We start from the raw sequence: 14,112 nt of genomic DNA, 5'->3' as shown, positions 1-14,112 counted from the left end.
TTTAGTTTGTTTAGTTTTGTTTAGACTCAGGTTTTAGGCACCTTGGTGTGTATTTCATGTTTTCATTATTGGGAGTTTTATCCCCTACTTCTAATGTTTCCTATTTTATTAATAACATAAGTGACTATGACAACTTTTTTTTAAAAAAAAAAAAAAAGAAGTTGGCAGCCTCCATGCGCTGCTATTTAGTACAGTGGAATACACGAAAACAACTCTCCATTTGCTCCAGCCAGTTTTTTGCATCCTCCAGATTCTCGTCTCCAACCAATGGCTTAGGAACCATGTAGTAGCCCGATTCCATTTTACAAGATTAATTTGGTTAAACATTTTTAGAATTAATAAAACATGATTAAAGGATTTTAATTATATCAAACAGACCAAGAAATCATTTCTAAAATGTCCAAAAATGGTTAATGGGTTTATTTGGGCTCGGGTGGTTCGGAAGGTCCGAACCCAATGCATAGTCTAGAGTTCGGAGGGTCTGAAGTGATCGGAAGGGGCGAAGGCATTCGGAAGTTCTGGAGAGATTGGAACGTCCGAACGTGATCGGAGCTTCCGATCGTAGTTAGGCCATGCGCATTTGTGATGTGTCATTGACGTTTGAACACGTAGCTGCATGCTAATATTGGAACTTCCAAATTACAGATCGGAGATTCCGATCATGGCAGTTCGGAACGTGGCATGAATGCGGAGATCAAAACGTCCGATCGGGAGTTCAGAGCTTTCGATCTTCGTCTATAAATATGGGGTCCGAACTTCATATTTTTTCACCAATTTCACTTCTTCTCTCTCTTGTTCTAGGTGGTATTGAGGGTTTCCAGCCTTCTTTGGCAAGGGGAAGGCGTTGGAGAGGCGTCTTCGGGGTCGTAGCGGAGTTGTGCCCAAGTTTTGGGGCTATCGACATCAGCGGGCTGACGACAGACGCAGGTACAGTTCGAGATCCCTATTAGAGATTAAGGAGTATTTAGTATCTTAGTTAAGGCTTTAGAGAATTTTTAGTGATGCATGGTTAATTTGAATTATAGTGTGGAACTATAGATATTGGGACATCTAGGAATACTATTGAGGTATGTAAGTGTTGACTGAGATAGCCAGCAGGTTTGCATTCTTATGTGTTGTATATTATATGACATGATGTATGTTACTTCTATAAAATATTATGTTGCATGTGCATATCATATTGAGCATGTATCTCCTTTGAGATAAGCTAGAGTTGTAGGGAGCTCAGCCCTTGTTAGGACGTTTGACACTGAGAGTCATATTGAACGACGGGTCGAGCGGACTCTATTGATCTAAGTGACATTTTGATCCACGTCCAGTTAGGAGTGAGCGGATGTACCTAGTGGTTTGACTCCCGGATGGTACTGCTCATATCCTAGGCACCAGTCTGAGCAGATTCTGGTTTTTTTACCCAAATATGGATACCCATTCATTACATTGTATGCATCATATTTGTATGTTTAATTTACCCGTACTAGCGTACTGAGCTTTAGCGCAGTTATTTTTTGTTTTGTTGGGACACCCCATTCCAGGGCAATTGCATGATGTTCGTCCAGATAATTGGAGTAGTCGGTGATCAAGATGTGACAGTAAGTTTAGCTGTTAGGATGCATTTATTAGATTTATTCTATCGGGTTGTATTATTTGAGTTTATTTGTCGGTTGTATTCTGCCAGTTCAGTACTTTTGACTTAATTTGACAGTTACTTTGATTATTTTGTTTATTGTTTAATTGCATGTCTAATCTCTTGATTAGTAGGTGATCACGGTGCGGGTCACTACCACTCATATGTACAAACTTGTGCATGTCGAAGCGGCGGCGTCCATCACGATGGTGTTAGTGTCTTCGATGGTGTTCATGATCATCCTCGTCACCTTAACGTCCTCCAAAGCTCCCGTGACTCTCATCGTCAAAGTTTGTCATCTCTACAAAAGGCATCAAATATTAACCTCAAGACTATTTCCTAAATCCCAAAAATTTCATGCATGCTCTGATATCATAAATGTAGTGACCTGCTCCGGAGTCACATACTAATCATTCTTAAGCATGCAGTTAAAACTTAAAACACAATAATCATTAAACAACGGAAATAAATCGATACAACCAAACATCCGACGGAATACAAACGACCCTTAAACCAACGATTAAACATTTTTTATACAACCCCGCCGAATAAAGTAATGAAAATAATATCCTCAAACCAAAACCTGATATAGAAAAATACGCCAACCTAGGGACTGCTGAAACTCAATGATCACTATCTCCTGGTCCATCCAACCTAAGCCTTGTCTCGTTGATTGGGGTATCCAAGACAAAACCGAGGACGTGAGCGATAACAACATCCAGTACGAAAGTATAAGTATACACATGCTATGAATGCTAATGCAAATGAACGGGTACCGAAAACCTAGACTAATAGCTACTCTCAGAAGCTAATCAGAGTCTAGACTTATACATGCGTCCATCGTAAGCCTTTGGATAACGATGTCCTCAAACTCTAGGCACAACTCCGCTACGATTCCAATAGCGCCTCGCTAACTTCCGACTTTCGAACCGAAGCCTAGAACCCTAAAAAACCATCTAGAACATAGAGAGAGAGAAGTTGTAATGAGCAAGGGATCAAAATGAAGATCTCGATCCCTATTTATAGGCAAAGTTGAGACCTTCCGATCGGAGTTCGGAACGTCCGATCTTGACTTCGGAGCTTCCGAACTCTCTCCACCGAACACGTGTCCCTCGATTGGACAACTGTAGGACCGAACGCTTGTCACTTTATCAAAAACTATAGCTGGTGGTAATGGTGTAACTCAAATCTTTAAAACCGGACATCAGTCCAAGCGCCATGGTTCGATCGTTCTACCCATCAGGGACAATTATTTCAATCCAACAGCAACTCTCTGTGCTTGCCGAGTTCGGACCTTTCGAACTTGGCTTCGGAGCTTCCGAACTCCCTCGAGTCAAATCATCAATTAGAAAGCCCATACTTCCTTATCCAAAGGCAATCGGGTCTTCCGATCTCGAGTTCGGAACTTTTGAACTGCTCAGTGCCTCCGATCTTGTTCATTGTCATCCGAAAACTTCGGATCCACCGATCCTGTCTTGGTTCAAGTTCGCATCTTCCGAACTGTTCAAACTCTTGATGACTATCGGACTACTTCTGGACGCTCTGAATCCGATTTTCAACTCTAAATACCCAAATGATGATCTTTTTACCATGTTTTGACCAATTAAACATTATTAAGTAGTTGTTTAACATAACTAATAATCAAGCTACTACAGAGGGCACGCCCTCACGCCCCTTCGCGTGGGTTGCCCAACGGCCACCTGCACAAGTTCTTTATGCGAGAACCCTTTTTTCCTTCGTCACGCACGCATGAATTCTTGATCTAATTCATTCATACTCACAATACATGATTTTTCCCATGATATAGACCTCAAATACACATCAAAACACCCTTCTAATGTATCATACCCATCCATTCAACATCAAAACGAGATTATTTACTCTTTTAAAACTCTTACACCACTAACCATGCTTCTAACCCATCGAAAACAACTTACGCTTCATAGGTACACATCATCATACATCGCTCCTTTGAAATTATTGTGATACCTCACAATAAAAACATCATAACAATAATATACACACATCAATATCAAAATACAAAATATTGCTTGGATAGTGTTTCAAAAAATATTGAATAAACTTGTTTTTTCTTTGTTTGTTTGGAATAATCTAAACTCTAGAAAGGCGATCATAGCCTTATCACGAACGAGCATCAAAGAAATATTCTTGAGCTTAAAAGTGAATTTCCGAAAGTGAGGGGATAGGGGAGAGAGGCGGCTAAACGTGAAGAATAAAGGAGAGAGTTTGACGGTGTTTTAATTATACTTTAATTTATAAAAATAATAAGCTTATACGCCCAAGATGGCCCATAACACTTAAAATAACATATTTTGAATTATTTATATTTTCTATACTCTTAAAATTAAACATTATCCATTAAATTTAAATAAAAGTGCAAATAAATTTGTATTGCTTTAAAATTCATAAACTTTTCTCATAGATTAGTCTTGATTCATTTCGTCACGAAAATCATAATTACACCTGAAAATCATCAAAACTAACTTTTTTGCATAAAAATTCATGGCTTAAACATTTAAGATTTAAATTTTCATAATAAAAAATTAAAAATATCGTTATTGGATTTGTGGATTTCGAACATTACATTTTTATGGTAAATAAGGCAAGATCGATCTATCTCACGAATATAAATTTTTTTAAATAAAATGAACCTTATTTTTCATTAGTCTTCCTTTTTTTCCGTTCTTATCCTCTTTTTCTTTTTACTAAATTTTTTGTGATGACTTTGCATAAAATTATGTGTTTGTTATTTTATCAAAAGTTGTAACTGATTATCACTGTGTCATTTAAAGTTATGTTTGTTGCTTTATCAAAAATTATAATTGATCATAAATGTGTTATTTAAACCTTTCAAATTGTTAATTAACTAAAAAGTTATTGCTCTCAACATGTCACATCTTGATTGTTCTGAACGTGCGTAATTATTGCTCTTAATAATCCTCCTTGCACTTCATGATAATCTAATCCGCGATGTTGACTCTTATATCAATTCAACTTCCATCTCTTTATCAAAAATTATAGTTGTTGAATGAAATAACTCAAATATTTTAAATCATATAATATACGTGTGATGTTTTGGTTGTTCTCCTTATAAGAACAATTATTATTTAACACATCATCTAATTCTATTGATGTATTTTTACATCTTATCATCTCATCTAAAAGATGATATCTAGTTTTATGGGTATATGTATATTTTTAATATATTTATAATATATAAACAAATAGAATGATTTAATTTGCGAGAATAATATTTTTAAGGGACTAATTCTTACTTTTGGAGTCCTATATGATTAATTTGCATTTTTGGAGCCTAGAAAGGCTAATGTGCAATTTAGCTCAATTTTTCCTATAAATAGAAGTGAATCTCTTCATTTCAAGGTAAGTAACTCCTTGGTTTATAAAAGCTCTCTGCTCTCCTATTTTGGTGGAGGTGATCGCTGACTTGAGTGTCGGAGGGTTTTCACCCGGCGCCTCTAATATGTGTTCATGAATCAGGTGACAGTCCAAAGGAAGATCGTACGACTGCTTCAGGTGAACAAAGGAGTAGGAGATCAGGAGATCGTTCTCCCTCTACAGATGACCGGGGAAACAGGAAACCAGGAGGACGTACGACTTCTCAAATTACTTGCTGATTAGGGAGATAATTATTTCGTCCGCATCAGATTGGCGCCGTCTGTGGGAGGAGTTTCTTGTCACCCCTAATGCCTTGAACTAGTTCATGTTGGAGGAGGCTGCCTCACGTGCGGTAAAGGAGGCTATGGCACACTTTTTGGCAACACAACAACATAACTCTGGAAACAATCAAAACTTAAATGCTTAACTACCTCCACCTCAACACCAAGAAAGAAGACGCACACTAGAAGAGGATTACATCGAAGAGTAATAATAATAAAAAAAATCCAAATACATACAAAAACAATAAAGGGAGAAAGAGGAGAGTCCGTACCTGCCATATCTCGAAAATTGTGCAAGGGTACAACAGTGAGATTAAAGAGCCTATTTATAAAAGAAAAAAGAAAACCCTATGTAGCGTAACTTTGGGCCAATTAAGTTAGAAGCAAATTTTTTAAGGGCAACTTGGAAATAGATACCCAAGCCAAACAAAAGTTTGAGTTTAGTACCTAGAGTTGCATTTTCCAAAAATGCCCTTGTCGTTATTTTAATCATTTTTATTTCTTGAATTATCAAATGTGGAATCAGATTCAAAATCTGATTCATTTGATTCATCAAGATAATAAATATTTTCATCGTCAGATGAAAATTCAATTGTTTCTACTGGATAGAATCCAATAGTATGTATTTCTTCAAGAAGTTTAACTTTATTTTTCTTTTCGTTTCGTTTTGGACATTCATTCTCATAATGTCCTTCTTCATTGCACAACCAACATGTGCAATTTTTTTCTTTACCCTTTGGGCAAGGTGGTTTTTTGTTATCAAATTATTTATAAAATTTTCTTTTACAAGGTTTTCTGAAGAAATTCCTTTTAAATTTTTTTTTCTTATAGGGAATAAATTTTCTATTAAAAGATTTATAAGGTTTATTAAATTTATTCTGTTTCTATCGTTTTAAATGTTTGTGTGACATGTTTGTTTTGCAACCGTATTCCTTTACTGTGAATTCCATTTTGTCACAACAAAGTTTATTGTTTTGTTTGTAAGATCTGGATATTCTTTTATTTAATGTTACTTCATGACATTTCTTTGTTATAATATCTTTAATGAATTTAATAGCTCATCCTAGTGTTTTGGCATAAGCGCTAGTTAAGAATTCATCTTTACTATTTATTGGTATATTAGGTATTTTATTAAAAATACTTAATTTATAATGTTCTTTTTTATCAGCATCTATTAACTGATAATAGTTTGTTTCATAATCACATATAAATTCTTCTAGATAACATAAATTGCATAGTTTAATATTATCTAGAATAAAAATTGCTCTATTTTGTTCTATGTTCTTAGCTACCAGATTAACATCATTATTAGAAACTCCTAAAAATTCTTGGTACAAGGCATCAACAAATAGTTCGAAATATCGATGTCCTGTCATTCCTTGTGGTAGATTAGTAATTACTAGGTTTTCAGCCCAAGTTCTTACTGCTCCTACCAATGTCATTTTTATCATCACATGAGTTAAAACTTGAATATTCTCACTTTTGTCTAATAATGGTGTTAATTGAATTTGTACTGATAGTTCATTTGCCCAATGATCTATCTTTGATTTTCTTTCTTTAGTTGTTGAAAAACCTAAATCTAAAATATTTTGTTTCACAAATCCTAATGTTTTTCATTCTCTAAGAATGTCTCTAACATCTTTATAAGATCCAGAGTATTGGTATCTGTTGTATTTAAATTCTTCATCATCTCTTCCACCACTACCTTCTACATTTGTTCGTAGATTTAATTGTGGTCTAGAATCATCTTCAGACTCTGATTCTGAAATATCCATATCTCTGTATTGTTCTGATTCCTGATTTGAATGATATAATTCTTCTGTATTTACTCCTATTTGTTCAGATTCAGATGAGTCTGTTTCACTAAACATCTCCATACTTATGTTTGTCATAACTAAGGGGATTTCGATACCATGATTCAATTTTGAATGGTGGTTCTTCTTCTATTTTCTTTTTTCCTTTATCTATTGGAAGAACTTCCTTAAGATAGTTTAATATTTCATTACTATGTCTTTCTTGTTCAATTATTAATCTAGTCGTTGCTAAATCAATATATTCTTTGAAATTCTTCTCTAATTCTTGTATTGATAGATTGATCTTATTGATATTATTTTCTAAATCTCCTAGATCTTTTTTTAATTTTATTAAGGACGTCATTGCGATGAGGTTGATTCATTAACAATAGCTTGTTTAATTTTAAGAATATTTTGATTCATGGTTCCAATCTTTTCAAGAATATCTTCATCATTTCTAGCAAATGATAATGATCTTCTTGGTACAGACTGTTTTGTGATTTGGAGGTCATCTGAACTCCATATTTTATAGGGATTTATTTCTTCAATAAATGCTTTTCGAGGGTGTTCAATTCTTGTAATATTTTCAAACATTCTTTCAACAGAAATAGTTGGTTTTGTTGAAATTATTCCTGTTTGAAAATTATTACTTATTGCTAAACCGACAACATAGTTTATATTGATCGGATGGTTTCCTGTTAACATAAGATTATTTCTATAAAAGTAATAATTTAATGTTAGAATGTCATTTATGTTTTTATCAAAAAGAGATATATTGTATTGTGGATAAATACAAAATTTCATCTTTTTGTAACATAAGTTTCCTTCAATTTTTCCAAGGATAGAATCCTCAAAATTACGTATCCTTTTGTCACGAACTGTGATTTCAATTGGTGTATCTATTCCTTCTCGGTAGTGAGCTGATACTATTATTTCGATTCCTCCAATGTGAACATATTTCAGTTCAGATCGTTCTTTTTCACTGGCTTTTGCCATGATGGTATCAATATCTTGAGTTGTTAATAACTTTAGAGTATTAGACCTTGATTCGTTATTTATTTTACAAGATCGTTCTTTTGTACGAATCGATTAATAAATTAAATTTTTTTTTGGATTAATAAAATTTGAAATCTTGCTTAATATTCCTGGTTGGTCTATTAGATTTATTTTTGAATTAGAAAACCCTGTTTTTTGTATCTCAGCAAACTTATTCTGATTAAATATAATATTCAAATTATACTCTTGGTTCTCTTCAGATTCATCAATCTGACTATTATGATTTGGAATTGTTACTTCTGTCATTTTAACAGATGATAGAACTTTTTAATTTTCTTAAGGCTATTAAAAGTCTTTTTGTTGAATCTATCTGTTCTAATAAATTCTGAAAATCTTCGAAACTATTAATTGAAGATTGACAATTTTTAAGATGTTTCAAATTGTTTTCACAATTTTTTATATCAAAATTTATATTTTGAGAATATAAATTAAAGATATTCATTTTCGTATTTTCATACATTTTTCATTTAGTAAAAATTGTTACTTTTATTATTTTGTTTTTGTTGATCGAATTTCGATAACAAAGTTTGTTCTTATTCATAACATATTGTTATGTCTTCAATTTCATCGTTTTTAGAAATTTGAATTATCATTTTCCAGTTGCTTGAAAAATGTTCTTTTTTATGATTTTTGAAATAAAAAGTTTGGAGATCTTTTATTTTATTCCATAATTGATCTATTTGACGTAAATCTTTTAGTAAGATTATTTTATCAAATAAATTTTTAATCTCAATATCTAAAGTTAATCCAGACATTAATAATCTGCTTTAATTAACCGCTCTGATACCAGGTTGCGAAATTCTTCAAATTATTATGAATTTTCTCATTCATGGCTTTACAGATCGGTTGCGGAATTCTTCAAATTATTATGAATTTTCTCATTCATGGCTTTACAGATCTGATTCATTTTGGTTGCGGAATTCTTCAAATTATTATGAATTTTCTCATTCATGGCTTTACAGATCTGATTCATTTATAACAGATAAATGTTTTCAGATTAGTTTGGTTTCATTCATGGGTTATAATTACAACTTTTAGTTGATAAATTGATTCGAATATGGTTAAATCAGAAGTATTTAAACGATATTCATGAAATGTTTCATATTCATGATCATCTTCTATTTCAAACCAGTTTTTTATTATCAATCTTCCATTTTTTATGAAGGATGATGACATGATTAACGTATTTTGAATATTTCTTTGAATTAATGGCTGCAGGAGATTTAGGAAGGTTACCTTGTTTGAATGAATCTTGGTTTTGAGCAGAGGCCAAATCCTTGCTTTCCCTTAACGATCATTTGATCAACTGGTACTTGCTCTATGGATCTCCAGGTTTACTCTAACCATGAATCTTCAATGATTGGTTTCCAACCTTATCCTCCTTACGCCCTGCTTGTTTAGTTATTAGTCATAAGGCTTATTTTTGTTTCTGATTTTATGTTTCTTAGTTTCTGATAGTTTTCATACGTCTTGTATGAACCAGATTGTAAGAAACTTAAGAAGAGAGAGATACTCAAACTTCGCTTCTTCTTATTTACAGCACAAAACATCTCCTTTTATAGGCGTGGAGAAACGCATGCATAATAAAAGAAAAGAGGGGGACCACCCGACACTACATAATGGAAAACAACTCATTTTACATCTGAGTGGATGTCTTTAACATGTGGTGTGGTCCACGATTTCATTTGTTTTTATATTGTGTCACTTTCTGAATCACTAGTACATTCGGACCATTTCTTTATTGGTTTGTCTTCTTTGACAGCTGCTTCTTCTGTCTGAATGGTTTGGCAATGTCCACATTTGTGAGTGGAAATCATTGTTCTTAGTCTTTGACATAGCATTTGTTGGGTTTCTCGGGTCATGTCAACTCTTGCTTCATAGATTGGAGCTTCGAATTGAGCTAACATGGCTTGTTCTTTATTTTGGATTGTCTCCTTGTGTCCAGTGGTTAATAAAATTTTACTGGTTGCAAAATTTATTTTAACCTTTGAGTTTCCATCAATCTTTCCTGTCTTTGAGATCATGTCAATCAATGTCTTTATTCTTATCTCAGGAAGTGTTGAGATATCCATTACTGGTTTCTCTTCATTTGATCCTTCGAATAAGAACTTGTATTTTTGTTTTCGACATTGAATATATACCATTGGTTGATAGAATTTGTTATCATTCCAATTTGGAAGGGTTGAGTGAATACTCAATGTTAATACTGGATCGTCCTTAAAGACTACTTTCTTGAACTGGATGATACTATTTCTCAACTGATATGGAAATAGTTCTATTTCTTGATTATTGGGACTGACTTCCAATCCACTTAATAATCCATTTGAAAAGAATCTTGCGACTTCATGCGCTGGAGCACCTTGCAGTGTTCTTGCTCTTGATATGCTCTGTGTGTCACAAGTTTGTAGCCAAGATTCTGCAGATGGTTTGGCTATTCTTAAATAGTTTAGTGTTTCAAAGAATTCAATCTTGAGTTTTTCTGAAAAATTTGTTTTTTCAAAAATTGGTTTTTGTGGTCGCAGATTGACCATCTTTCTTTCTCTTGCTTCAAGGGAACTTTTAAACGTCCTTTCTTTTTTTTTTCATTTTTCTCGGTGTTAGCTGTGACCACCGGTTCTTTCTTCTTTTCTTTTTCTTGGTTATCAGTGTTGGCTGTGACCACTGACTGTTTTTCATTCATCTCCATTATTTTGTTAAATGGAGTTGCTAACTTGATTGGAGTTTTTGGTGAGGATGATGATGATGATGTTGTCATCTTTTCTTTAATCCTCTGAATTTTTCCTTTTATATTCTTTTTTCTTTGTTGAAGAATCTGAATTTCTTCATCTATGTCAATCAATTGTTCTTCTAATTGATTTAATTGTTTCATCCTGCACAATAAAACATACATATATATATATATATATATATATATATATAAATGGTTAGAAATTTAACTCTTTTTCGTGAGTAACTCGGATAGTTTTATTATGCGTATCATTGCATTTATGAAATTCTTTTGCAAGAATTGAATCAATCTTCATAAATGAGATTTATTGTCTTTACTCATAGAGTAATTCATGTTTTTTAATATAAATCTCATTTCATCAATTTATATTTCTCATGCTTTCTGAGGCATGTTCGGATGACTGAAAGTCATAAAATAATTCATGTCTGTGAATATAAATCTCATTTCATCAATTTATATTCTCCATGCTTTCTAAGGCATGTTCGGATGACTCGTGGTCATTTTCTGGATCACTTAGGATCTCTTTTGTTATTCCGTTACTACGGATAGTATAATTTGGATGAAGTTCTCTGGTTAATGCGTCGGGTAATGAATTATCCGTTCCTTTGACATGTTGGATCTCGAACTGATAATGGTTCAATTCCAATTGCCATCTAATTAGCCTTTCTGCATTTCTCCCTGCATTTTTTGATATTTTTCTTGTCTTGAAATATGTTAAATTCATATTATCTGTTCTTACTAAAAATGGTTTAGGAATAAGATAAATTTCATAATTCCTAATTGTGAATATTAAAGCTAATAATTCTTTTTCATTTGAATGATAATTTAATTGTGCACCTTGAAAAGTTTCTGATGTATAATTGCATAATTTTTCATTATTTCTAGTAGTTGTTTTAGTAAGTTCTTCTAAATTTTTTTCTCCTGTATAAGCTTTTAAACATGCTCCCCAGTATTCATCTGAAGCGTCTGTTTCAATTATTATTATATCTTTATTGGAAGGAAAATATAACTCAGTAAGATTATTAATTATTTTCTTTTTAATAGTATCTATATAATTAGTATCTTCTTTAGACCATTTCCACTTGTAGTCTTGTTTAAGTTTTACCAGAAGAGGTTTTCTGATTTCTGCAAGTTTCTTAATGTAATTTCCAGAATAAGTTAATAATCCTAAAAATCTTCTTAATTGATCTTTATCCTTGATTTCACTAGGAAAATCGTGAATTTTCTTAAGTATATGCTGTCGTAAACAATGTTTTCCATCTTCTATTTGTAATCCTAAATAATTTATTTTTGTTTTAAACAATTGTGCTTTCTTTTCAGAAAGTATAATTTCATCTTTATGACAAATATCTAATACTGTCATGAGGCCTTTATAATGTTGATCTAGTGTTTTTGAATAAATTAATATGTCATCTATATAAACACAACAAAAATCTACATATGGTTTAAAAGATTCATCCATATATCTTTGAAAGATACCTGGTGCTTGTTTAAGTCCGAAAGGTAATACAGTCCATTGATACTGTCCTTTTGGACAACTGAATGATGTAAGTAATTGTGTTTGTGGTTCTAGCTGAATTTGCCAGAATCCTGATTTACAATCTAAACTGGAGAAATATTTCATTCCTCCTATATAAGATAGTAAATCATTCTTGTTTGGGATGTAATATCCATCCATAATTGTTGCATTATTCATTTTTCGATAATCAATTACCATTCTTTTCTTATCAGTGTCTTTCTTACTGACATAAAAGGCTGGTGAAGAGTGTGGACTCTTGCTTGGGATGATTATCTTAAGTTTTAGTAATTCTTGAACCTCTTTTTCGAATATTTTTACATCATCCATGTTGCATCTTCTTGGTGCTTCACGGATTGTGATATTAGGGTCTTTAAGTTTTATTAAAGCAATGAATTGTTTTCTTTTCTTAATTTTGTCATGAGGATTTTCAGAACAAATATCATGAAATTTCTTCATGATTTCTTTTTCATGATTAATTGTTAAAATATTTTCTATTTTTAGTTCTATTGGATTTGTATTTCGTTTTGAAAATTCTTTGTAAATCTTTCATTTCCTACACGAAATGATGTTCGTATTTTAGGAACATAAATCATTGATGATCCTTTGTTTAAAGTTATGTAATTTTCAAATTGTGTAAAGGGAAGATATTCTCTTAAAAAGTTATTTCCTATTATAATGTTCATTCCTGATTCTATTTGATATATAATGGGTATTACAAATTTTGTTTCTTCTATTTCTATTTTTAATTTTTCTGCTACTGTATTAAGCATGATTATTGATCCATCTCTTATTCGAACTTTTAATCCTTTGTCGTATTTCTTCCAATAATGAGTTGGGAGTATGTGTTTACTTTCTAGACACATACTTGCTCATGTATCAACATAAGCATGTATATGATATGGTTTATGTTCTTTGATTTTAATTTTAATTTTAATTTTTATATAAATACTATTTGGATTTGTTTTGTTTTTAGTATCCATTATCTCACCTTTTTTTTTAGTGATTTATTAGGATTTTTAATAGATAAGGGTAGAATTGGTATTTTTAAACAAAATTTTCTCTCTCCAGGAAGTAGAAAATAAGTTTTAATGGGTTAGGTATTAAAATGTAAGATGAAAATAGGTTTGGATATGAATTTATAATTTACCCAATTTTTAACTTGCCAGGCCCACATGTGGGTAATACGATGAAGTATGTTGTTAACAAAGAACCCGTTTGAGAACACCAGATAGTTTAGGAAAAACACTTATTTTTTAAAAAAAAGTTATGTGTTTGGTTATAATAGACGTTTTTAAAAAAGCACTTATTTAAGCCTAAATAAGTGCTTTTTTAAAAGCAAAAAATTTTGGTTTTTTGAATTCTGCTTATGTTTTAATTTAAAAAAAAAATCATCTTTTTAACATTTATCCAAATAATAAAACTGCTTCTGCTTTTTTTTAATAAAAGCACTTTAAAAAGCTGGATGTATTTAAGTGCTTTTTTAAGCCAATAAGTTTTGTATCCAAACGGACTCAAAAAGTATAATTCTTGGGTAATTGATTGAGATAATCTCGATCATCTCCAATAAAATTGTAGCTAATCGAGAGTAGGGGGCCTATGATGGGTATATGTATATTTTTAATATGTTTATAATATATAAACAAATAAAATGGTTCAATTTGTGAGAATAATATTTTTAAGAGACTAATTCTTAA

The sequence above is a fragment of the Henckelia pumila genome, chromosome 4 (genome assembly GCF_033568475.1).
Source record: "Henckelia pumila isolate YLH828 chromosome 4, ASM3356847v2, whole genome shotgun sequence".
NCBI lineage: Eukaryota > Viridiplantae > Streptophyta > Magnoliopsida > Lamiales > Gesneriaceae > Henckelia > Henckelia pumila.
The sequence above is the reverse complement of the archived record's forward strand: the minus strand, read 5'-3'. Positions refer to the sequence as shown.